The sequence below is a fragment of the Triticum dicoccoides genome, chromosome 5A (genome assembly GCF_002162155.2).
Source record: "Triticum dicoccoides isolate Atlit2015 ecotype Zavitan chromosome 5A, WEW_v2.0, whole genome shotgun sequence".
NCBI lineage: Eukaryota > Viridiplantae > Streptophyta > Magnoliopsida > Poales > Poaceae > Triticum > Triticum dicoccoides.
In genome coordinates this window covers 180967347-180993401 of record NC_041388.1, presented here as the reverse complement: position 1 = coordinate 180993401, position 26055 = coordinate 180967347, and positions in this window count along the sequence as shown.

Below are 26055 nucleotides of genomic sequence, written 5' to 3'. Positions count from 1 at the left end.
CAAGACCAAGACTAGTAGGACAGCAGGATGGAGGTCACCGTGGAGCCCAAGACGGCGTCACCACCAGAGCCTTTGGCAGGCGAAGACTACTTTTGTCAGGATAGCTTGTACTAGTTGTCCCCCTTCAAACTGGCCGTTGTGGGATCCCTTCGCGCTCAATATTTGGGAAGAGGACCCGGGCCTCTATATATAGGACTAGCCACCACCATAGAGGGGGTCGAATCCAGATCATCCCCAATCACACAAGCTCACCGAGCACAAGGACACCTCTCCTCAGGGGGCTGTTCATCCTCTGCCCAAGAGGCAATCCACCACACCACACTGAAGTAGGGTATTACACCACAACGGTGGCCCGAACCAGTATAAATCTTGTGTCTCGTATTCTTTGGGTTCGTCAAGCTAGGCCGTGAGATCGTAGAGTCTGCGAGCTATAGAGGGGGAGAGATCTTTGTGCGCACCCCAGTGTTTGAACCTCAAGGGTTTTGCCGGAACCTGAAATCCGACAACGATTCATAAAAATGCCACTGCAATTTCCAAACTTTGAAAAATGCCACTGTAATTTTTGCACACTTTGAAAAACGCCACTGCAATTTTTTGCAAACTTTGAAAAACGGCACTCCAAACTTCGAAAAATGCCATTGGAAATGGCATGAAATGGCATTTTTCAAAGTTTGGAAATTGAAGTGGCATTTCTCGGAATCACCAGATTTGGAGTGGCATTTACCAAATTAACCCAAAACAAAAATAACTGGGCGAGCTGCTGGGTCCATGGTGCCAGTCGCTCGTTGTGCAATTCTCTCGTTTATTGACTACGTTGAAAATGGCATGGGACCCAGATGTCAGAAATCCATTAGGAGGAGCCATTTTTTATTGGCTTGAAATAAGGAGGCACTTGCTTGCATACTGCCATGACCTTGGTAGGTCCCTGTTGTCATCCTCTCCACGTACAATCATCTCCTGATTGTGTACGCGTCAACCTGGTAGGCCCACAAGTCAGGCTCTAAACCCGTGGCAGACAAATGCAACCCATTTAAAAAAATCATAGCCCATTCCATACGTTCAAATGGAAAGTTCAACATTCAGAGCAAAGTAACAGGTCTGATCCAGATATAGAGTACTGAACTTCCATGTTGACAACCATCATAGCCAAGTGAACTATCTACTCCCACTAATACTCTAGTACTGTACAAGTACTAACTTACTCTTTGGTGGACTATGCCGGCCGCCATCTGCGGTACACGCTAAACGCCGGCACCGACGTCCTCCGCCTCGCCTCGGACTTGCCAGAGGTGCAATAGGGTGGTGGCTCGCGCACGTTGGCCCTTTCCATGCCGGCATAGTCCACCAAAGCTTCAACTTCTAAGAGGAAAACCCACTTGGCGAACGCATGCATGCCCGACAGCCTCAAGGGCTATTTGCCGGGCGCTGGCCTCCACGTAGTCGGCCCAGTTGCGGGCGCTCTGCTCGTGACTCAGAGCATTGGTGCGGTATTGCTCCCTGTCCCGCTGGCGGCGGAAGTCGGTGATACGCTGCTCCTCCGCCAGGCGGTCGCGCTCCAACAACTCCTCATACTCCGCATTGCCATCTAAAGACCGATAGAATGCCTCCTCTCTCCATCTGCCTTCCGGTGAAAAACCGAACACTAGTTTCGGCGGTGACCGCCTCCAGTGTCGCCTATCATGGAAGGGCGGGGGCATGGCGGACGTGGGGAGAGCGAGGATAAGTGGCGAGTGACGTCGGGCCAGTGGGGGCTTATGAGGATAGGGCGAGTTGGGTGATGGTGCCACCGGAGAAGCCCGGGAAACAGTAATTATAGGCGGAAGTAGGCGAACCAGCATGTCACGTGAAACGCGACGGTCATCGCAGTCATCACATAAGCAGGCATGGCTTAGCACTTCCAATGTAGGTCCATCCTGCCAATAAATTCACATGCAAACCACTAGTATTACTATCTAATGACAGTACAAAAAGAGTAGCAAGATAGTAGCAAACCATGTACCTTCGTAATGAACAGCTCATAGTGCCACCAATTGGATATAAAGGTTTGGAAGAAAACATGCTCCTAATGTTGAACCATTTGGACTTTTTGTGCAGTTCCACTAAAATCGAGCATCCCTGTTTGCATAGATATTGAAAGTGTGATTACTATAAAGTGGCACTAGTTGAAGCATAGACTCACAAATATAAGCATTCCAATTTCTTAATGGGAAAAGTTAGCAAGACTGTTTCTAACCACCTGTTTGAAGGAATAAATAAGGCAACAACGGCTGATGTCAGGAGGGCATACATAGTTTTTTCTTAAAAATTTAGCCATTCCTGACCTTTCCTCTTCTTTTAAGCATATTTTGTGCAGTTCAACTAAAATAAAATGCCATCACCGCCTTGACAATTCAGTGACACTGTACAAAAGGAAATGACTTAACATTACATCATGATATCAGGTATGTAGTCGACAGACATTAGAGACAAACATACAGACATCCTCCGATAACATAATGAACATTAATTTTAACAAAGGTGTGACTAGCTTTACCAGGATAATTTGAGTGAACTCTACACCCTCTATTCCTTAATATAAGACATTTTCGCAGTTCAATTTAAAGTACCCAAACGTCTAGAATTTAGAAAAACAGGTAATACTTTTCTTGAGCACATATCTGGGAAAGCTTGCCACACTTTATATATGTCCATACGCTAATGCAACACTATTCGAATAGTACAAATATACACTAATCCAGTGGCTAGTGCAACAGTAGAGTAGTTATTTTATTACAGGGTACAATACAATGGTTTTACTGAATATATTTCCATAAGCTCTAGCACTGGAAGATTTCTATAAGAATTAACAATACAAATTGTAAAGGTAACTAGTTTCAGCATTGGTATACTAGCTGTGCAAGAGCATTAAACCAAATACAAAAGTCTGAAGGTAACTAGCATTATTAACAAATGATAGTACAAAAAAATTGCAAACCATGTACCTTCAAGGTAAATATCATTTCGAACTCGAGGGGCCTAAAAATTTCTATCCCAATCTTGATAATTGATCAAACATAAAAACTTGATCGAACGAATCAAGAGAACAGCCAGAGGAGGAACTGCCCACTCTTGACCTTTCCTCTTGACACTGTACAAAAAAATTGAGTTATCTCATGAAAGTGATATATGTAATCTATAAGCATTAACAGTGCAAAAATCTGAAGCCAATAACAAGATTCATCGTTGGTATACTAGCTGTGCAACAGCATTAGAATGCCTTAGCTGAAAAATCTTTAATACATCCACAATCAACAGCTAACCATGAAATAATCCAGTGACATTAAATGGCATTGCTTAAATTTATCGGTGGCATTATACTGAGTGCGGCATTAGTTAAATGTGGCATCACTTTAGCAGTAGCATTGCTTGACTTGGCTGCTGGTGTTATAGTAACAGCAAAAAAAGTGGCAATAAGAGCATGGGAGGCCCATTCAGACAGTGGCCGCACTAGTACGATGTACCTCCCTGGATGCATAGAGTGGTGAGGGAGGTATGGTTGCCCAGAGCAACAAATATCCAAGTAACATATGTGGATTCTGTTCCATTTTGGTTCTCTTTAGCTACTGATTTTCCCCTTTTCAACCTAGATGCGGGTTCGATGCCTAGTCTCTTGGACAATACAGTCTCCCTTCCTTTCCTTATTCAACCCAGACATGAATTAGTCTGCCTGAAGTAGGGTTTCCTTTAATAGTGCAAGTTAAGGTTTTCATCTGCGTGACCAGCAGAGCAGAGTATAGCAAATTCAGAAGATGGTCAAGTGGAAAAAGATCCACATGCAGCGATGTGGAAGATGGGGCAATAGAACAAGGGTATGGTTTGAAAAGAGGTAGCATACCTGAGGGTCGGTGGATTAATGGTTTCGCTCGTGGTCGTCGTCCTCCGCACACACTACGGCAGCGAGCTTGGGGACGGAGGCCATCCCGCGTGGGCGCTAGGTCGGAGAGGACGGCCTTATCGTCAGTGCGTTACCTAGCTCATCGACGATGAGTGCGTCAACGTTGCATGTCCTTTTCTTCCCCGGTGGATCTATGACCACATGTGAGGAGGGAGAGAGAGGCCGTCTTTTTTAGATCTGGAGAGAGGGTGATAGTGTGAGAAGCAAGTGGGTGCCCCGAGCAAGAAAGTGCTGAAGCTCCATCCTATATATCTTTTTTATACTACTAGTACTAGAGGTGGAGTAGTGGTAGAGTAGTTTATATTTTCTCTGCATACAGTACTAGTTAATCGTGCTGCAAAACTGAATGGCACGCCATTAAAAAATTAAAGGTCGATAACTAATGCAGCACCTCGGGCCAAGAGGCCAGATCGCGTTTTGCACGAGAAATTACACACCATGTTTTGTTGACATGTGGTCCTGTTCCCACATGTGAGTGAGATGATGGCGAGTCCTTTTGTAAAATTTCCGAACGAACGTCTATGTAGGTCGGGGCGCCTCTTCGTGTACCATGGCAACCGTCCACCAACTCTTCGCCTTTTCGTCCTGATTTGGAACTGCTGTCGCACGCTCTTCCTGCCTCCTCCATTTTCCTTCACCCTTCCTTCTGCCATTGTTCGATCGTCTTCTCCATGGAGGGAATAGGCCAGAAAGGACCCCGCTATTCTTTCCCCGATCTAAATGATGACGCGGTGGAGGAACTCATTGATCGGTGCGACATCATCACCTCGGCTAGCATGGGAGGTTCGTTCAAGACCATTCTCGACTCAACTAATAACATCATTACAAGGAACCCAAGGGTCCAGGAGCGGTTTGATCTCATCTATCTTGTTTGCCATGACCCTTCTTACTAGCGCGGTGACGACGGAAGTCTCCCCTTGTGCAAGTTGATGCTGCTTGATAATGATATGTGTGATGTTAAGATTCCATCGCTTGAGGGCAAGGCTTGGGAAGGCGCAAATGAAGATTGGGTTGTTTATGTTGGGTACAGCTGTGAGTGGGAACTTATGAATGTGTACACACGGGTTTGACTTCCAAAATTCTCAGACTACCCAGACCTTGAGCACACATATGATCTACGTGAGTTCAAATACGATCATGGTAACTTTCGTCTACGGAAAATAGCAATTTGTCGAGTTCCCAACTGCTCTTGGGATTACACGAGCTATGAAGTTGTTGCTATCTTCGACAAGCTTGTTGCCTTCCTTACTTCCATGCCTCGATGGATATTGCTAAAAAATAAATGTCTGTACATGATGAGTACCGTGATGCAATTCAATACAAGGGTCTTGTGTTTCCTGCCACTACTCGTGGCACTATTTTTGCATGCAATCATGATGCTTTCGATACGTTTGTCTTCCACCGTAATTATAATTGTTTCATCCACATGCATGTGGGTTAGCTAGTTTCCCTTTACTAATTAATTAGCCTTCTTGTGTTTCCCAGGTCCTGTGAACATTCCACCACCTATACTTGAAAAAAATTATAACCTAGGGGGAGATGACCATGCTAATGATCACGAGCATGAGGACGAGCAGGACCCATATACTCAGTGGTGCCTGACAACTTATTCTGATGGATCACCTCTTCTTGTCTGTTTACAGGGCACTGCTGATGTTACTAAGGAAGCAGGTGTTGTATCGCATGGTCACAATCTCCAGACCTATTCCAACATTCGTTGCAGGGTATTCGGGATGGATACTAGTGTACTAGCGCCAACACCTTCTCCCTGGTTCAGTATTGAATGTCTTGGAGGAAACTCGCTCTTCCTTGGAAAAAACTATCCAATCATGGTGAAAGGCGATCCAGCTGCTGTTGAAACAATGTTACTACCATTTATGAGAAGCAACTGTATCTATACCTCGGTCATTGCTATGCTTCCCTACCATCGCACTATTGGTCCTGACATAGCCCGCTTCAGCCTGGATAATCAGTCATGCGTTGGTCTCGAGACTAACAGTGGCTGGCCCTTCCCAGAGAATCACTTCTGGTTCAAAGCAAGCGTTTTCGACGCCGAGGATTGGTTGAGCTAAAGTTCATTTCCTTGCTTGCTATTTGTGGTGTGATGAAAACTCTAGTATTTACTAGAATGTATCGTCGTTGTCGTTGTGGGTTCATGACCTGTTGTATGTAGTAAAATGATATGCCTGTGATAGACTTACTAAATTTATGAATGGCTTTCGAGTCGCTTCTCTGAGTGGGTGTTGTGACGAGGCAAAAAAATATTCTCCGAATACATAATTGTATGTGCATTGCAACAGGTTATCGGATGAGTCCAATCAACAATAATACTACTACGATTTGTACTAGCTTGACATGCTTCACGCGTCGGGCAGGTGTTTTTACTGTAGATGCAAATCCCATCATCCTAGGTCCTCGAATGAGTCTAGTAGAAATTGCATTCTGATGTTTGGGTTCAAAATTTCAAAACTGCTGCACTATCTCTACATCTATGTATACGTAATACAACAAGTTTTAAACTTGAGACCAGCCACCCACCCTCACAAAGAACACTTTTTAACCTAGCACAGACTCCAGGAAATTTGGCCACAGTGTGAGGTGAGCCATATGTTAATGTGTTCGTTGTACGTAACCAGCACCTCGAATCCTCGGTACATAGTACACTAGGGGGCATGGGCCAGAACAAGCATTCACGTCCTGGAGTACGGCACACGCCACCAACACGACTTCCATCTGACACCATATTTCTTGGAGTCCGTGCTACAGCTATCTCTTCAACCTCGTTGTTTCTCTAACTTAGCCATCGCGTGGCGGGCGAGGTGGGGGTTTGCCGATAGTTGGTTTCCTCAACCGCGGTCCCACTTGTAAGGCCAAATCCAACTCATGACCCCAAACGAACCTTTGTGGCTTCACTCGTGTGGGGACGGAAGCCATCCCGTGCAGGCGCTAGGTCTGATAGGATGTCCTTATCGTTAGTGTGTGACCTCTTGGCAACCGCCCACTCCCCACTAGCCTCTTCGTTGACATGTGGTCCCGTTCCAACATGTCGATGAGTTGATGACGAGTCCTTTTGTATAATTTCCGAGCGGACGTCTATGTAGGTCGGGGCGCCTCTTCGTGTACCGTGGCAACCGTCCACCGACTCTTCACCTTTCTCTCTCGATTTTGAACTGTTGTCGCATGCTCTTCCTCCCTCCTTCATTTTCCTTCACCCTTCCTTCTGCCATTGTGCGATCGTCTTCTCCATGGAGGGAACAGACCAGAAACGACCCCGTTATTCTTGCCCCGATATGAATGATGACGTGGTGGAGGAAATCATTTATCGGTGCGACGTCATCACCTCGGCTAGCATGGCAGGTTCGTTCAAGACCATTCTCGACTCAACTAATGACATCATTACAACGAACCCAAGGGTTCGTGAGCGGTTTGATCTCCCCTATCTTCTTCACCGTGACCCTGCTCACTGGCGCGCGGACAACGGAGGCCTCGCCTTGTGCAAGTTGGTGCCGCTTGATAATGATACGTGTGATGTTAAGATGCCATCGCTTGATGGTAAGGCTTGGGCAGGCGCAAACGGAGATTGGGTTGTTTATATTGGGTACAACTGCGAGTGGTAACTTGTGAACGTGTACACTCGTCACCGGGTTCCACTTCCAAAAATCTCAGACTGCCCAGAGATTGAGCACGCCGGTATTCTATGTACAAATTTGTTGAGTTCCCAACCGCTCTTGTGGTTATAGGAATGCTTGTGTTGTCTCTATCTTCGACAAGCTTGTTGTCGTCCTTCAAGGTTCGACTCGATGGATATTGCTCAAAAATCAGTTTCTATACACGGATGAGTACTGTGATGCAATTCAATACGAGGGTCTTGTGTTTGCTGCCACCACTCGTGGCACTGTTTTCGCATGGAATCCTTATGCTTTTGGTACGTTTGTCTTCCACCACAATTATAATTGTTTCATCCACATGCTTGCGGGTTAGCTAGTTTCCCTTTACTAATTAACCTTCTTGTGTTTCCAAGGTCCTGTGAACATTCCACCACCTATACTTAAAAAAATTTATAACCAAGGGGGAGATGACGGTGATGATGATCACGAGCATGAGGACCCATATAGGAGTACTCAGTGGCGCCTGGCAATTTATTTCGATGGATCACCCCTTCTTGTCTGTATACAGGGCACCGCTGATGTGACTAAGGAAGCAGGTGTTGTCTCCCACGGTCGCACTCTCCGGACCTATTCCAACATCCGTTGCAGGGTATTCAGGATGGATACTACTTTGCTAGCGCCAACACCTTCTCCCTGGTTTAGTATTGATACTCTTGGAGGAAACTCACTCTTCCTTGGACAAAACTATCCAATCATGGTGAAAGGCGATCCAGCTGTTGTTGACACAACGTTACTACCATATATGAGAAGCAATTGTATCTATACCTCAGGTATTTCTATGCTTCCCTACCATGACTATCACAATATGGGTCATGAAATAGGCTACTTCAGCCTGGATGATCAGTCATGCGTTGGTCTCGAGATGAAGTTCAAAGCAAGCATTTCCAATGTCGAGGAGTTGTTGAGCTGAAGTTCATTTCATTGCTTGTTATTTGTTGTGTGATGAAAACTTTAGTATTTACTAGAATGTTTTGTTGGAACTAATCTATAATCCAACATGTATCCTCGTTGTTGTTGTGTGTTAATGGCTTGTTGGATGTAATGAATGGTACATTTGCATATGCATGTCATAAACTCAATTTGTAAATTGTTTTCGACTCACTTCTTGGAATATTAGTGCTGTAGTAGTATAGCCAGCATCCGTAGTAGTATGAAATTGCCACATCACATAGAGCCATTCAATAGTTAGTTCTAGTTAGATCAACTAGAGATAGGTGTTGCACGGAGGCCGAGAAATATGGTGATAGCATGACTGCGTGAGGTGGGCTTGTACGTAGTATGATGTAGGCACAGGGCTTGCCATGTTTCCTACTCCTCCGGTCTAAATGTGGAGAAGATTTGGTCGAGTTCTTCCTCCTTTTGCCGACACATGGGATATCCAGCATCCAGGTCGTGTCATGTAAGAAAATGGAGTGGTAGTTGAAGCCACGTGATGTGCATCTTGGGTTAAACTGTAAATAGAATCTTACTACTCTTGAGTAACTCCAAAAGGGGCCACCAAAGATCTTTATTGGATTTGTTTTTCATCACCAGCACGTCGAGGTGAACGATATGCAGGTTCAGTGGGTCCTCTTGCATTTTCACTGACATGTGGGACCACATGTGAGCAAACAGAAGATGGGCTCCGCGCGTCTGCTGGTTGGCTGAGAAGAGAGATAGAGGAGGGCTGAGCACAGACTCCATGAAATATGTTCTACGTAACCAGCACCTCGATATAGGCTCAATATAGTGTGGTGGCATGAGCCATAACTAGCATTCACGTCTACCAGTACGGCACATGCCACCCACACGAGTCCCATCCGACACCAATTTTCTTGGCGTCCATGCTACAACCATCTCTTCTCCCTCCTGTTTTCTCAGCCATCACGCGGTGGGAGGGGTGGGGGTTTGTCGATAGTCAGTTTGCTCAACTGCGGTCCCACTTGTAAGTGAAAATGCAACACAACACGCATTCCCCCTTGAGCAGCGTGCCGGGCCAACCGTGTGGGGGTGCGATGCTTACACGGCAGGCTTTTCCTTTTGAACTTGTAACTTGTAAAATTTGGTTCTGCTCCATGGCGCGACCGATAGATAGAAATAATGATTTCCCTAGAGTAATGAGAAGTTTGGTTCTGGCGCGGTTCATGCATGGAGTATGTACAAAAATTATGAAGTTGATGCGAAAGGTAAGATAATTACTAGTACCAACTACTACTACATGGATTTGACGGAAAAGATAAAGATACATATGGATCCATCAACGACATCATCATGCCCTGGTGTGCCGGGTTACCAACCGACGTGTGACAAGCAGCAGCGTTGGCGGCGAGCTCAACGTGCTTCTGAACAATGCCGTCCAAGGTTGCCCTACGGGTCAAGAAGGCCAGCGACCTATCGTCTTCCTCAAGCACGTAGTAGTCCTTGTGGACGATTTGCGCATAGACATGGGTGATTATGTCGATGGTGTCTTGCTGGCCAGGCGCTGCGCGGCGAGCGCGACCTCGAGGTGGACATTCGATACGTCTCCAATGTATCTATAATTTTTCACAGTTCCATGCCATTATATTATTAGTTTTGGATGTTTAGTGGGCTTTATTATGCACTTTTATATTATTTTCGAGACTAACCTATTAACTGAAGGCCAAGTGCAAATTGTTGTTTTTGCCTATTTCAGTGTTTCACAGAAAAGGAATATCAAACGGAATCCAAACGGAATGAAACCTTCACGAGGATCGCTTTTTTGGAACAAACGCAATCCACGAGACTTGGAGTGGACGTCTAGGAAGCAGGGAGGAAGCCACGAGGCAGGAGGGCGCGCCCTAGGGGAGTGGGCGCGCCCCCCACCCTCGGGGGCCCCTCGTAGCTCCACCGACCTACTTCTTTCGCCTATATATACTCATATACCCTGAAAACATCTAGGAGCACCACGAAAACCTATTTCCACCGCCGCAACCTTCTGTACCCGTGAGATCCCATCTTGGGGCCTTTTCCAGCGCTCCGCTGGAGGGGGAATTGATCACGGAGGGCTTCTACATCAACACCATAGCCTCTCCAATGATGTGTGAGAAGTTTACCACAAACCTTCGGGTCCATAGTTATTAGCTAGATGGCTTCTTCTCTATCTTTGGATCTCAATACAAAGTTCTCCTCGATTCTCTTGGAGATCTATTCGATGTAATTCTTTTTGTGGTGTGTTTGTCGAGATCCGGTGAATTGCGGGTTTATGATCAAGATCACCTATGAACAATATTTGATTCTTCTCTGAATTCTTATATGCATGATTTAAATATCTTTGCAAGTCTCTTCAAATTATCAGTTTGGTTTGGCCTACTAGATTGAACTTTCTTGCAATGGGAGAAGTGCTTAGTTTTGGGTTCAATCTTGAGGTGTCCTTTCCTAGTGACAGCAGGGGCAGCAAGGCACGTATTGTATTGTTGCCATCGAGGATAAAAAGATGGGGTTTATATCATATTGCTTGAGTTTATCCCTCTATATCCTGTCATCTTGCCTAATGCGTTACTCTATTCTTATGAACTTAATACTCTAGATGCATGCTGAATAGCGGTCGATGTGTGGAGTAATAATAGTAGATGCAGAATCGTTTTGGTCTACTTGTCATGGACGTGATGCCTATATACATGATCATGCCTAGATATTCTCATAACTATTCACTTTTCTATCAATTGCGCGACAGTAATTTGTTCACCCACCGTAGAATATGCTACCTTGAGAGAAGCCACTACTGAAACCTATGGCCCCCGTCAACTTGCCAATTTCTGTTACTATTTATTTTGCAATCTTTACTTTTCAATCTATACAACGAAAATACCAAAAATATTTATCTTATTATCTTTATCAGATCTCACTTTTGCAAGTGGTCGTGACGGGACAGACAACCCCTTTATCATGTTGGTTGCAAGGTTCTTGATTGTTTGTGTAGGTACGAGGGACTTGCGTGTAGTCTCCTACTGGATTGATACCTTGGTTATCAAAAACTAAGGGAAATACTTATGCTACTTTGTTGCATCACCCTTTCCTCTTCAAGGGAAAACCAACGCATGCTCAAGAGGTAGCAAGAAGGATTTCTGGTGCCGTTGCCGGGAGATCTACGCACAAGTCAAGACATACCAAGTACCCATCAAAAACTCTTATCCCTCGGATTACATTATTTGCCATTTGCCTCTAGTTTTCCTCTCCCCCACTTCACCCTTGCCGTTTTATTCTCCTCTTTTCCATTCGCCCTTTTTCCGCTCGCCTTCTTTCGCTTGCCTCTTGTGTGATTCTGTGTTGGATTGATTGTTTGTCACGATGGCTCAAGACAATGCTAAATTGTGTGACTTTTCCAATACCAACAATAACGATTTTATTAGCACTCCGATTGCTCCTCTTATCGATGTTGAATCTTGTGAAATTAATACTTCTTTGTTGTACCTTGTCATGAAAGATAAATTTGCTGGCCGTATTAGTGAAGATGTCGCTACTCATCTAAACAACTTTATTGATTTATGTGATATGCAAAAGAAGAAAGATGTGGATAATGATATTGCTAAATTGAAGCTATTTCTGTTTTGGCTTAGAGATCGTGCTAAAACTTGGTTCTCCTCTTTGCCTAAAAATAGTATTGATTCATGGAGTAAGTGCAAAGATGCTTTTATCTCTAAGTATTTTCCTCCTGCTAAGATTATCTCTCTTAGAACCAATATTATAAATTTTAAGCAACTTGATCATGAGCATGTTGCACAATCTTGGGAGAGGATGAAATTAAAGATACGCAATTGCCCTACACATGGTTTGAATTTATGGATGATTATACAAAAAATTTATGCTGGATTCAATTTTGCTTCTATAAATCTTTTAGATTCTGCCGCGGGAGGCACTTTTATGGAAATCACATTAGGAGAAGCTACTAAACTCCTAGATAATATTATGGTTAATTATTCTCAATGGCACAGCGATAGATCTACTAGTAAAAAGGTTCATGCGATAGAAGAGATTCATGTTTTGAGTGGGAAGATGGATGAACTTATGAAATTGTTTGCCAATAAGAGTGTTTCTTCTGATCCTAATGATATGCCTTCTTCTACCTTGATTGAGAATAATAATGAATCTATGGATGTGAATTTTGTTGGTAGGAACAATTTTGGTAACAACGTGTATAGAGGAAACTTTTATGGTAATTCCTACAACAACTCTTATGGAATTTTTATAACATTCTCTCTGATTTTGAGACTAGTGTTAAAGAATTTATGATTTCTCAAAAGAATTTCAATGCTTTTCTTGAAGAAAAATTGCCTAAGATTTATGAGTTGGCTAGGAACATGGATAGAATTTCTCTTGATGTTGATTCTTTGAAACTTAGTTCTATTCCACCTAATCATTATATCAATGTGTCTCTCAAAGCCATGAGAATTTCCATTGATGAGTGCAAAGAAAGAACCGCTAGGATGCGTGCTAAAAAGGATTGCTTTGTAAAAGCGTGTTCTTCTAGTTTTCATGATAATAATGGTGAAGATCTAAAAGTGATTGATGTGTCCCCTATTAAGTCTCTGTTTGCAAATATGTATCTTGTTAAATATGGTACTAGAGATGAGTCAACTTTAGTTAAAAGGCGTCCCAATAATTCAGAGTTTTAAGATCTTAATGCAAAAACTGGTAAAAGTGGGGTTGAAGAGGTCAAAACTTTACATAGCTATGAACCCACTATTTTTGATTTCAAGGAATTTAATTATGATAATTTGTCTTTGATAGATAGTATTTCCTTTTTGCAATCCATGTTAAATTCTCTACATTCTTATAGTCAAAATAAAGCTTTTACCAAACATATCGTTGATGCTTTAATACAATATTATGAAGAGAAACTTGAATTAGAAGTCTCTATCCCTAGAAAACTTTATGATGAGTGGGAACCTAGTATTAAAATTAAGATTAAATATCATGAGTTTTATGCTTTATGTGATTTGGGTGCTAGTGTTTCCACGATTCCAAAAACTTTGTGTGATGTGTTAGGTTTACATGAAATTGATGATTATTCTTTAAAGTTGCATCTTGCGGATTCCACCATTAAGAAACATATGGGATGGATTAATGATGTTCTTATTGTTGCAAATAGGAATTATGTGCCCATAGATTTCATTGTTCTTGATATAGATTGCAATCCTACATGTCCTATTATTCTTGGTAGACCTTTCCTTAGAACGATTGGTGCAATTATTGATATGAAAGAAGGAAATATTAGATTCCAATTTCCATTAAGGAAAGGCATGGAACAATTTCCTAGAAATAAAAATAAATTACCTTATGAATCTATTATGAGAGCCACTTATGGATTGCATACCAAAGATGACAATACCTAAATCTATTCTTGCTTTCATGCCTAGCTAGGGGCGTTAAACGATAGCGCTTCTTGGGAGGCAACCCAATTTTATTTTTGTTTCTTGATTTTTGTTTCTATTTAGTAATAAATAATTCATATAGCTTCTGTTTATATGTGGTTTTATGTTTTTAATTAGTGTTTGTGCCAAGTAGAACCTTTGGGAAGACTTGGGGAAAGTCTTTGCGATCTTGATGTAAAAAAACAGAAACTTTAGTGCTCACGAGATTAGCTGCCATTTTTTACTGGAGGGTGATATTAGGTTCATTATTTTTGAAGATGATTAATAGACAAATTCCTCACGTCAACAAATTTATTTCAGAATTTTTGGGGTTACATAAGTATACGTTTGATACAGATTGATACAGAATGTTCTATTTTTGACAGATTCTGTTTTTCGTGTGTTGTTTGCTTATTTTGATGAATCTATCGCTAGTATCGGGGGTATGAACCATAGAGAAGTTCGAATACAGTAGGTTTAACACGAATATAAATAAGGAATGAGTTCATTATAGTACCTTGAAGTGGTGGTTTGTTTTCTTATACTAACGGAGCTCATGAGATTTTCTATTGAGTTTTGTGTTGTGAAGTTTTCAAATTTTGGGTAAAGATTTGATGGATTTTGGAATAAGGAGTAGTAAGAGCCTAAGATTGGGGATGCCCATAGCACCCGATGGTAAAATTCAAGGACAACCAAAATCCTAAGCTTGGGGATGCCCAGAAGGCATCCCCTCTTTCGTCTTCGTCCATCGGTAACTTTACTTGAGGCTATATTTTTATTCACCACATGATATGTGTTTTGCTTGGAGCGTCTTGTATGATTTGAGTATTTGATTATTATTTTACCACAATCATCCTTGATGTACACACCTTTTGGAGAGACACACATGAATCGGAATTTATTAGAATACGCGATGTGCTTCACTTATATCTTTTGAGCTAGACAATTTTGCTATTGTGCTTCACTTATATCTTTTTAGAGCACGGTGGTGGTTTTATAGAAATTATTGATCTCTCATGCTTCACTTATATCATTTTTAGAGTCTTTTAGAACAGCATGGGAATTTTCTTTGACTATAAAATTTGTCCTAATATGATAGGCATCCAAGATGGGTATAATAAAAACTTTCATAAAAAGTGCATTGAATACTACGAGAAGTTTGATACTTGATAATTGTTTTGAGATATGAAGATGGTAATATTAGAGTCATGCTAGTTGAGTAGTTGTGAATTTGAGAAATATTTATGTTGAGGTTTGCAAGTCCCGTAGCATGCACGTGTGGTGACCGTTGTGTGACAAATTTGAAACACGAGGTGTTCTTTGATTGTCATCCTTATGAGTGGTGGTCGGGGACGAGCGATGGTCTTTTCCAACCAATCTGTCCCCATAGGAGCATGCGCGTAATGCTTGGTTTTTGATGACTTGTAGATTTTTACAATAAGTATGTGAGTTCTTTCTGACTAATGTTGAGTCCATGGATTATACGCAGTCTCACCTTTCCATCATTGCTAGCCTCTTCGGTACCATGCATTGCCCTTTCTCACCTTGAGAGTTGGTGAAAACTTCACTGGTGCATCCAAACCCCGTGATATGATATGCTCTATCACACATAAACCTCCTTATATCTTCCTCAAAATAGCCACCATACCTACCTATTATGGCATTTCCATAGCCATTTCGAGATATATTGCCATGCAACTTTCCATCGTTTCATTTATTATGACACGCTTCATCACTGTCATATTGCCTTGCATGACCATGTAGTTGACATCGTATTTGTGGCAAAGCCACCATGAATAATTTATCATACATGTCACTCTTGATTCATTCCGATCCCGGTACACCGCCGGAGGCACTCATATAGAGTCATATTTTGTTCTAGTATCGAGTTGTAATCATTGAGTTGTAAATAAATAGAAGTGTGATGATCATCATTAATAGAGCATTGTCCCAATAAATAAATACATAAATAAATAAATAAAGAGAGAGGGAGAAAAGAAATAAAAGGGACAATGCTACTATCCTTTTTTCCACACTTGTGCTTCAAAGTAGCACCATGATCTTTATGATAGAGAGTCTCTTATTTTGTCACTTTATATACTAGTGGCAATTTTTCATTATAGAACTTGGCTTGTATATTCCAACAATGGGCTTCCTCAAATGCCCTAGGTCTTCGTGAGCAAGAAAGTTGGATGCACACCCACTTAGTTTCTTTTGTTGATCTTTCATACATTTATAGCTCTAGTGCATACCGTTGCATGGCAATCCCTACTCCTTGCATTGACATCAATTGATGGGCATTTCCATAGCCCGTTGATTAGCCGCGTCAATGTGACACTTTCTCCTTTTTTGTCTTCTCCACACAACCCCCATCATTATATTCTATTCCACCCATAGTGCTATGTCCATGGCTCACGCTCATGTATTGCGTGAAAGTTGAAAAAAGTTTGAGATTACTAAAGTATGAAACAATTTCTTGGCTTGTCATCGGGGTTATGCATGATGAGAGCATTGTTGTTTGACAAAAATGAGGCATAGCCAAACTATATGATTTTGTAGGGATAAGCTTTATTTGGCCATGTTATTTTGAGAAGACATAATTGCTTAGTTAGTATGATTTAAGTATTATTATTTTTATGTCAATATTAAACTTTTATCATGAATCTTTTGGATCTGAACATTCATGCCACAATAAAGAGAATTACTTTGAAAATATGTTAGGTAGCATTCCACATCAAAAATTCTGTTTTTATCATTTACCTACTCGGGGACGAGCAGGAATTAAGCTTGGGGATGCTTGATACGTCTCCAACGTATCTATAATTTTAGATTGTTCCATGCTATTATATTATCTGTTTTGGATGTTTAATGGGCTTTATTATGCACTTTATATTATTTTTGGGACTAACCTATTAACCGAAGGCCCAGTGCAACTTGCTGTTTTTTTGCCTATTTCAGTGTTTCGCAGAAAAGGAATATCAAACGGAATGAAAACTTCACGAGGATCGTTTTTTGGAACAAACACAATCCAGGAGACTTGGAGTGGACGTCAAGGAACCATCGAGGAAGCCACGAGGGCCCCTCGCAGCTCCACCGACCTACTTCTTTCGCCTATATATACTCATATACCCTGAAAACATCTAGGAGTACCACGAAACCCTATTTCCACCGCCGCAACCTTCTGTACCCGTGAGATCCCATCTTGGGGCCCTTTTCGGCGCTCCGCCTGAGGGGGAATCGATCATGGAGGGCTTCTACATCAACACCATAGCCTCTCCGATGATGTGTGAGTAGTTTACCACAAACCTTCCGGTCCATAGATATTAGCTAGATGCCTTCTTCTCTCTCTTTGGATCTCAATACAAAGTTCTCCTCGATTCTCTTGGAGATCTATTCGATGTAATTCTTTTTGCGGTGTGTTTGTCGAGATCCGATGAATTGTGAGTTTATGATCAAGATTATCTATGAACAATATTTGATTCTTCTTTGAATTCTTATATGCATGATTAAAATATCTTTGCAAGTCTCTTTGAATTATCAGTTTGGTTTGGCCTACTAGATTGATCTTTCTTGCAATGGTAGAAGTGCTTAGCTTTGGGTTCAATCTTGCGGTGTCATTTCCCAGTGATAGTAGGGGTATCAAGGCACGTATTGTATTGTTGCCATCGAGGATAAAAAGATGGGGTTTATATCATATTGCTTGAGTTTATCCATCTACATCATGTCATCTTGCCTAATGCGTTACTCTGTTCTTATGAACTTAATAATCTAGATGCATGCTGGATAGCGCTCTATGTGTGGAGTAATAGTAGTAGATGCCGAATCATTTCGGTCTACTTGTCACGGACGTGATGCCTATATACATGATCATGCCTACATATTCTCATAACTATTTGCTTTTCTATCAATTGCGCGACAGTAATTTGTTCACCCACCGTAGAATATGCTCTCTTGAGAGAAGCCACTAGTGAAACCTATGGCCCCCAGGTTTATTCTCCATTATATTATTTTCCCGTCAACTTGCCAATTTCTATTACCGTTTATTTTCGAATCTTTACTTTTCAATCTATACATCAAAAATACCAAAAATATTTATCTTATTATCTTTATCAGATCTCACTTTTGCAAGTGGTCGTGAAGGTGCTGACAACCCCTTTATCGCGTTGGTTGCAAGGTTCTTGATTGTTTGTACAGGTACGAGGGACTTGCGTGTAGGCTTCTACTAGATTGATACCATGGTTCTCAAAAACCGATGGAAATACTTACGCTACTTTGCTGCATCACCCTTTCCTCTTCAAGGGAAAACCAACACATGCTGAAGAGGTAGCAACATTCTCCGGCGCGACGGCGGGCAGTTGCAGGGCCACCAGTGTGTCGAAGAGGTTGTCACCATAGAGGCTATTGAGGGTGGTGGGCATCGTAGAGCTTGGGCGTGTGGGCTAGAGGCGTACGTCAAGGTCGTCCACGAGCTTCTTGACGACGGTGAACTTGTCGAGGAAGCTGACGAGGACCTTTCGAACAGGGAGACGAAGCTATCGTCCAAGCGGCCTCTCGCCCTGGTGGCCTCAAGCACGACCTGGAGACGTTCCTCGGTGTCGGGCTGCAGGACAGTGTCGTGGACCATCTGGCACAGCCAGCTGATGCTCGCGCTCATCGCCTCCATGGGTCTAGCTTCTAGTCAACTGATCTTGCGATTGGAGTGATCCCTCTTGCCCTTAGTTAGGGTGCGTCGGTGCGTAGGATTTCATAGATTGGACTGGCGGGGAGCCTTTATATGAGAAGTGCAGACTGCGTTGCATTCACCTGTGTCTTGGACATCTACTCCTCTGCCCTCTACTGCACCTGCCTTTGGCTGTATGACAGGTGGGCTAGCCACCTGTTGGGCCCACAAGTCATTCACCCAAACGCAGGTGCAGTAAGTCAATGAAGCTGCGTCCCCCTCTGTCCCAAAACACTTAGGCACGGTACATTAACTCCCTCCTTGTTTCTTAATTCGTGACATATCAACCAATGAGAGATGTGGGCCGTGCATGCTTTCAATGACTTGAGACTACCAAACTTGACATGCAGTGGTTAGTTCATTGCATGTAATCCTATTAATTAGCAAAAATACATTAAGTTCTCTCGCTTTCCCCCCTTTGTCTTGGTTACGGTGCACAAGAGCATGGTTAATAGTATAGCCAGCTGCTGGCTATATGATGTTGCCATGTCATATAGAGCCATCACTTGTAGCCACTCATACAATAAGGTTAGCTATAAGGCTGGCTATAAGAGTACTACTTTCTCATCTTCTCTCTCTCTCTCTCTTCATATGTATTGTATATCGGCCTAGGAATCCGCATATAGTGGCTCTTGCATGAGAGCCCACTCCTCTTTTTCACTTTCTCTAAGATGACTTAGACTAGCCACAGTGGGAGTAACTTCAACAGTAACATCGAGTCCAACTCAACAAATGTGCTTATGTGGCAATGAGTTAATGAGGAGAGAGATAGTTTGAGTAACTTAGCTAGTTACTGTAACATCACATGTCCCAATGCAATATGAGTCTATAACTAAATAAATGAGGCTTTGCATGTTACCATACTTATGTTACTACCCACTATGAAAGGTAGTAACATCGTTTAGGGATATGTGTATGTTACTAGTGTATGTTTCTCTTCATTGTGGCTAGTCATACACCTAGACGGAGGGAGTAGTATCAAGTCATTGGATGCATACGGACACCACGTCTCGTATTGGGTGATTTCTTTTTTCGTGGCAAAAAATAGGGAACTAGGTGGGTAGTTAATGCACCACGCCTAAAAGTATTGGGATTGCTATTTGGTTTTCGTAACGTGACTAATGCACCAGTATGGAGGGAGTACAATAGTAGTCTTTGATTGCAATTTTTTGTTGGTAGCTTACAAAGCTGAGCGCTCGGTGAGTACAGTAGTAGTCTGATTGATGAGACTTCAAATTTGAGCCATCTACTAGAAGGAATAAAACAGTACACCATGTATTTATTTACAGGGGGAGTAGTACATTTTTGTGCAGTTTGTCTAATTCACATCTAGATGTTTTCCAAGGATGTCACATCAAATCTCCCACAAATAACGTAGCAACAAGGAACAAAAAAAGCTGAGACAAGAAAAAAAAACAGGCCACAAACATAGTGGACATCAGGTTAGATGTGACATAATGTCACATCTAGATGTGTCCTAGACAGACCTTTTTGTTACATGCATTACTAGATATTGCTAGTCAAAGTACTAAATCCAGATGGACGTGGTAGTACTACAAAATCCATACGGTGGTGCTAGTACTAGTAGTAGTACTACCAATGTAGTAACACTGTACTACCCGTTGGTCAAATTATTACGTGTTGCTCCTCGCAGTGAAGTGACAAGACCCTTCGCCGGAGATGACACCTGAGTATAGGCGCCGTGTTTGGCATAACATAGTCAGCCTCACCATCTGCAGTCACTATCATCATGGCTGTAGAGCTAGCCTGCTTGCAACTAGCCATGTTCGACATAATTACCCGTGCGTAGATGCCCATGCATTGCACGGAACACCAAGATTGGGGGTGGACGGCGCCAGCAGCGGCCATCGTGCTAGATTTTTCCAAGGCCTTCTAGATGTAGTGGGGAGGAGATAAGGCTGATTGTGAGAGACAAGGAGTTCTTTGTAAATAGGGAACAAGTGCGGGCATCTTTTTGCAAAACTAGAGAAGTTTGGTTTGTATGCGTCAGATCTAGATCCGACGGCTATTGGTGAAAGATGGCCGGCACAACATCATCACCAACTCAGGACCTCTTTGATTCGTAGGATTTTCAAAATGCAGGAATAGGACACGGCAATATTACAACTTTCAAACTGATATTACAAATGTTAGGAGTAATGCACCTACGAAGAGGGAATCTAGGAAGTTTACGTAAGAACTTTCGTTACTTTAGGTGGATGCAGCATTATCGTACAAACTAAAATCCACTGCCCTGACAAGTCACTAATGGGAAAATAAATTTTCGAGTCTCTGGCCACTTGATGTTTCAAAAACAAATTCAGCTTCTGCGGAGACTTTGTCATTTAGGCTTAGACGCTTGCGGTGATCAACACGCCATTCATTGTTGCGCCAAAGAACGCCAAACTTCATTATCTTGAGCACACTTGCCTCCAGAATAAAGAACTTGGCCAATTTAATCTCAGATGTGCTGCCTCGGTAGTCGAACAAATCAATTTCTGTAAGATGGAGATCAAGGCATTCGATAAGATTGTTATAGTGCAACACATTTTTCACTTTCGGGTCTTTTTTTATCTACAAAAGAAGAGAACATATTAGAGAAACTGGCTGTATAAGATTGCCATGTCATCAAGGGGTACCAATATCATTCGCTCATATGATAGGGTTGGCTGACTAGTGATATTTATTCACTCTCTCTCTCTGTCTCTCTCTCTCTTTCTCTTTCTCTTTCCTCTCATTTACCTAGGAGCACGTGAAGAACATGAGAATTTGTTGCCTTCCACTATGTGGCTGATGCAATATTTCTCAAAAGTATGCCACATAATACGCATTGATGTCCAATGAAAAGATTTTGTGACCGCTCTCGCAATGTGAGAGAATTGGCACCGCTGTGCACACAGACCCACATGTATAAAGAAACCAATCAAACCAACTACACTAGCCTCTCACTCTCCCAAACTAGTGTTTTTTATTGCCTCAGTCCTCTCTCTCTCTCCCATGCAAGTGTTATTTCATTGCGTGAGTTAATTTGGCACCTGAGCAAAGTAGGTGATCCAGATTGGTGCACCACGTGAGCAATGGAGGGGCATCGATGCCAAATGCATCACAAGTGAATTTGGCACGTGTTTTGGCCTACATAGTGGAGGGCTGTTATAGCCCACTTTTGTACTACCTCCTATTTAGTGTAAAATTTTGACCATAGATTTACCTAAGAAAATGCCAATGCATGTTACCAAAAATTATACCATTTGAAATTATGTTTAATACGAATCCAATGATACAATTTTTAGTGACATGCATTAACATTTTTTCAGTTAAATCTATGGTCAAATTTTGATACTACAAAATAGGACGAGTAAACCAGGACGGAGGTAGTACTTGCTCTTAGGGTAACCATAGAGTTACTAGTCTAAGTTACTTTCCACTATGACTAGCCTAGGCTACTATAGTAGTACAACAAAAAACATTTCTTTCGATGCAGAGCGTAGATGTAGTTTTGAACACTACACTTGTCATCATAATTCGGGAAAATGACGAAAAAATTGAGCTAGGTTGTGATTACTGTTTACTAATAGGAAAAAGTTTCACCTTGATGAGTAGCTTCTCCGTGCAGGGAAAGCATGTAAGGAATCCAACAACTTGATCCAGATTGGGGCCGATAGAATTTATTGCAAAGATCTTCACTATGCGCATAGACTGGGTTAAGCTTGTGGGAATCATTTTCTGGAAGACGGTCGTAAATACATCAAGAAGAAATTTAAAAATGTGAATTTCAAGAAGACAGAGAAGAAGATGAGTGTTGTACCTGAACGATTACGGATCCAATAAAGAGTTCGGAGAATTTGGCAGATGAGTACACTAACACTGTCAATTTTGGGGCGTCAATGACCCTTATTTATGTTGGTCCTTCTAGATGAGATACAGGCAACCTCTCAAGGAAAGGCGCATTCTCAATGACCATAACATGGAATAGCAGGAGTGATCTCTTCCTAATTGATGTCTTGTTGCGGGGCCAACAAGACACATAAATCCATCGGAGATTCGTCGAGGCGATGTGGAGGCTAATGAACCCGTGGATCTGCTCAAGATGAAGGTACTCGAGCGCAGTACATCTGTGGAGTAGGTGCTCCATAGCCTGCTTCGAGATGCCAACGTCGAAGAGATCGAGCTGCTTGAGTTGAGGGAGAAGAAGGGCGGGCGTGGCATTAATTTGGGGAAGATAGCAGGAGCTAAAGCTGGCGCGGCACAGCGTTGGCGTGAGGCGGAGCGTGGACGGCGGCAGAGAGCGACATCTTCCAGCTTCAAAGCTGAGCTCCTCAAGCTGATCTAGGGCGGGGGATAAGAACCACTCGTCGAACATGGCTTGGACCTTGCAGTTGGTACTGAACATGCGGATGTCAAGGTGTCTGGCAGGCCTAGGGTGCAATGAAAGGATCTTGGAGACTACGGCCATGCCTTTGCAATCCCCATCATAGAGGCAGCTGTCGACGGTGATGTTGATGGGGACTCGGTGCTAGAGGGGGCGCCACCACCGAGAGAGCAGGGTGGTCCGCACAGCAGATTTGGTGGGGAGGAGGCAGATGATGACGAGCAGCATGTCGTTAGGGAGGCTGCTGATGGAGTCCAGGCTCGCCGGATTCGGTTTTGGCTCGAGCCACCTCTGCTTGTTGGCTGCCTCGCCGTCCAACTCAACGGGCATCGACGCCAGTGTACACATGTGGTGGTGTGTGTTTTGTGCTGGCCTGCCGGTGTGTGCGAGTGCGTCCTTCTGTGCATGCCGCCGCGCAGTGGTGAATTGTGCACGAGAGCGTCCTTCACGCGGAAGAAGTGTGTCGTCAATGCATCCTCAATTTACTAGCATGTGGGGTGCTACCCCGAGTGGTTTCAAGTTTGTTTACTTCACCGTGTGTCAGATGGGCCTCTAGTTTACTTATTTTCACCCACTGCCACATGGGCCAGCACACGAAGATAGAGAACACGAGCTAACAAGGTAGCATGTGGACTGGTTGACCGGTCAACTAAACAATATAAGGAGCTATACGCTGACACCGTGAGCGTATAATCCGTCGGTATAGAGAGTTCGAGTGAGAGGGGAGACCCGTGAGAGATAGTAGAGAGACAGAGAGAAAGAGCTACTCCCTTCGATCGATAATGTAGTGCCAACAATTTTTTTAAAGTCAAACTTATGAAACTTTGACCAAGTTTATAAAGAAATTACTTATATCTACAATACCAAAGATAAATTATAGTATGAAGTAAGTACATGTTGTGATGAATCTAATGATCGTTCCAGATGTAAATGTTTTTCTCCACATATACTTGCTCAAACTTTCTGAGGTTTGAATTTTCAAAACATCCATATGCTTATGGACATGAGGGAGTCCCTAACTAGAGAGAGTGTGTGTGTGTGTGAAATGGAAAGAGTGAGTGAAAAAGTGTGTGTGTGTGTGTGTGTGTGGAAGAGGCATGGCAACACACGATAAAAGTAGAGAAAAGGCGTGTGTGTCTTATGCAAACATATCACACATACATCTTCAACAACAGAAGCATGGTGAGGAGATAGTGTGTGGTTGTTTGCAACCGAGAAAGAAAGACCCCTGGCATGTGGCCATGAGGGGTCTGACAAACAAGGGAGAGAGGTCGAGAGAGACGTATGGAGAAAATGCAGACATAGGGGAGGAGAGAGTGTAAGTTTGTCATAGAGAGATCCCCTGGAGAACGTGATGGGACTACATGGGTGGGAGATCGAGTGACAAGGTGTGTGCGTGATAGAAGATACCCTAAGAGATATCGAGATACACGTATGGATGGAAGGAGACAATATGTGTGTTCCTGATAGCTAGTGAGAGATAATCATACTTAGGAGGAGTGCGTGTGCCTATGATGGAGTGAGGGATTATGGTACTTAGGGGGGGTGCGTGTCACATAGAGAGAGAACGAGGGCGGAGAGTGTTGGATGAGTCTATATGTAGCGCGAGCGAGACATGTGTATGTGTGAACCAGGGAGATATAAAGTTTGAGAGAGATAGAGGAGCCCCGATAAGGCTGAGTGGTGCATCAGATAGCTGAGAGGGGGAAAGAGATATTCCATCCACTCGATAATGCAGTGCATGTAAATTTTTTAGAAGTCAAACTTTGGAAACTTTTATCAGGTTTATGCAAATGTTATTTATATCTACAATACCAAAGATACATCATAAGAAACTACATCTCATGATGAATCTAATGGTATATGTTTGCCGTTCTAGATGTAAATGTTTTTCTCCACGTACATGGTCAAACTTTGTGATGTTTGACTTTTTAATAAATCTATATGCTATGGACGGAAGAGAGTGCCTAAGTCGAGAGAGATCAAGTGCGTGTGAAGGAGAATGAGTGAGTGTGCAAAAAGAGTACGTGTGTGAAAGAGAAGGGACAACAAACGATAAATTAGAGAAAGTGTGTGTTTTTTCGTTTCTTATGCAAACATATCATGCATGCATCTCCGAGATAGAAAAGTGAGGTGAGGAGATACACGAAGATAGCTAGTGTGTGATTGTTTGCAATGGAGAGAGACACCCCTATAGCACATGTCCAATAGAGGTCTGGTCAACAAGGAACAAAGGTTGAAAGGGACACATGGAGAACATGGACGCATGGGGAGGGAGAGAGGGTGTGTTTGTGATAGAGAGATCCCCTCGAGATCGTGAGGGGACTATATGGGTGGGAGATCGAGCACTACAAAAAAAGACACATCCGTGACATTTTGGGCCAAACGAATTTTTTTTCTGTCATACATATGACACTTCTATGACGATAATTGTGACAAAACCCGGTATCATCATAGATGTGGTGGGCTCCTACTTCTATGACAAAAAATCATGACAGAAAATGGGCTTTTCGTCCTGGGCGGGTCGGAGAGGCAGCTGGGTGACATTCTTTGGGCTGTCCATGACGGAAAAAACCGTGGTAGAAGCAAGGGGGAGGAAAATTTCGGGGAGTTCCCGGTTACGGTGGGAGGTCGGGGGCCGAGCGATGCACGCTTCTCTCGTACACGTACGCGCGTGTGTGCGAGGCGTTGGCTCTAACTGAACCCGAGCAATTGCACTGCAGGCTACGCGTTACTAAACCCGAGCGATCGTTCGATGGCTATTAACTGAACCCGATCGAGCGATTCCTTCGCTACTGCTGCTAACTGAAGCCGATCGATTGGATGAACAGTGAGCGTTGTGGGGGGGGGGTTGGATGAACAGTGAGCGGTGGTGTTGCCTCTGGATGAACAGGACCCCGTGGTGTGGTGGAGGGCTAGATGAACAGTAGATAATGGAGGGGTGCCCATGGAGGGGTGGATGAACAAGACCCCGTGGTGTGGAGGGCTGGATGAATAGTAGACGGTGGAGGGGT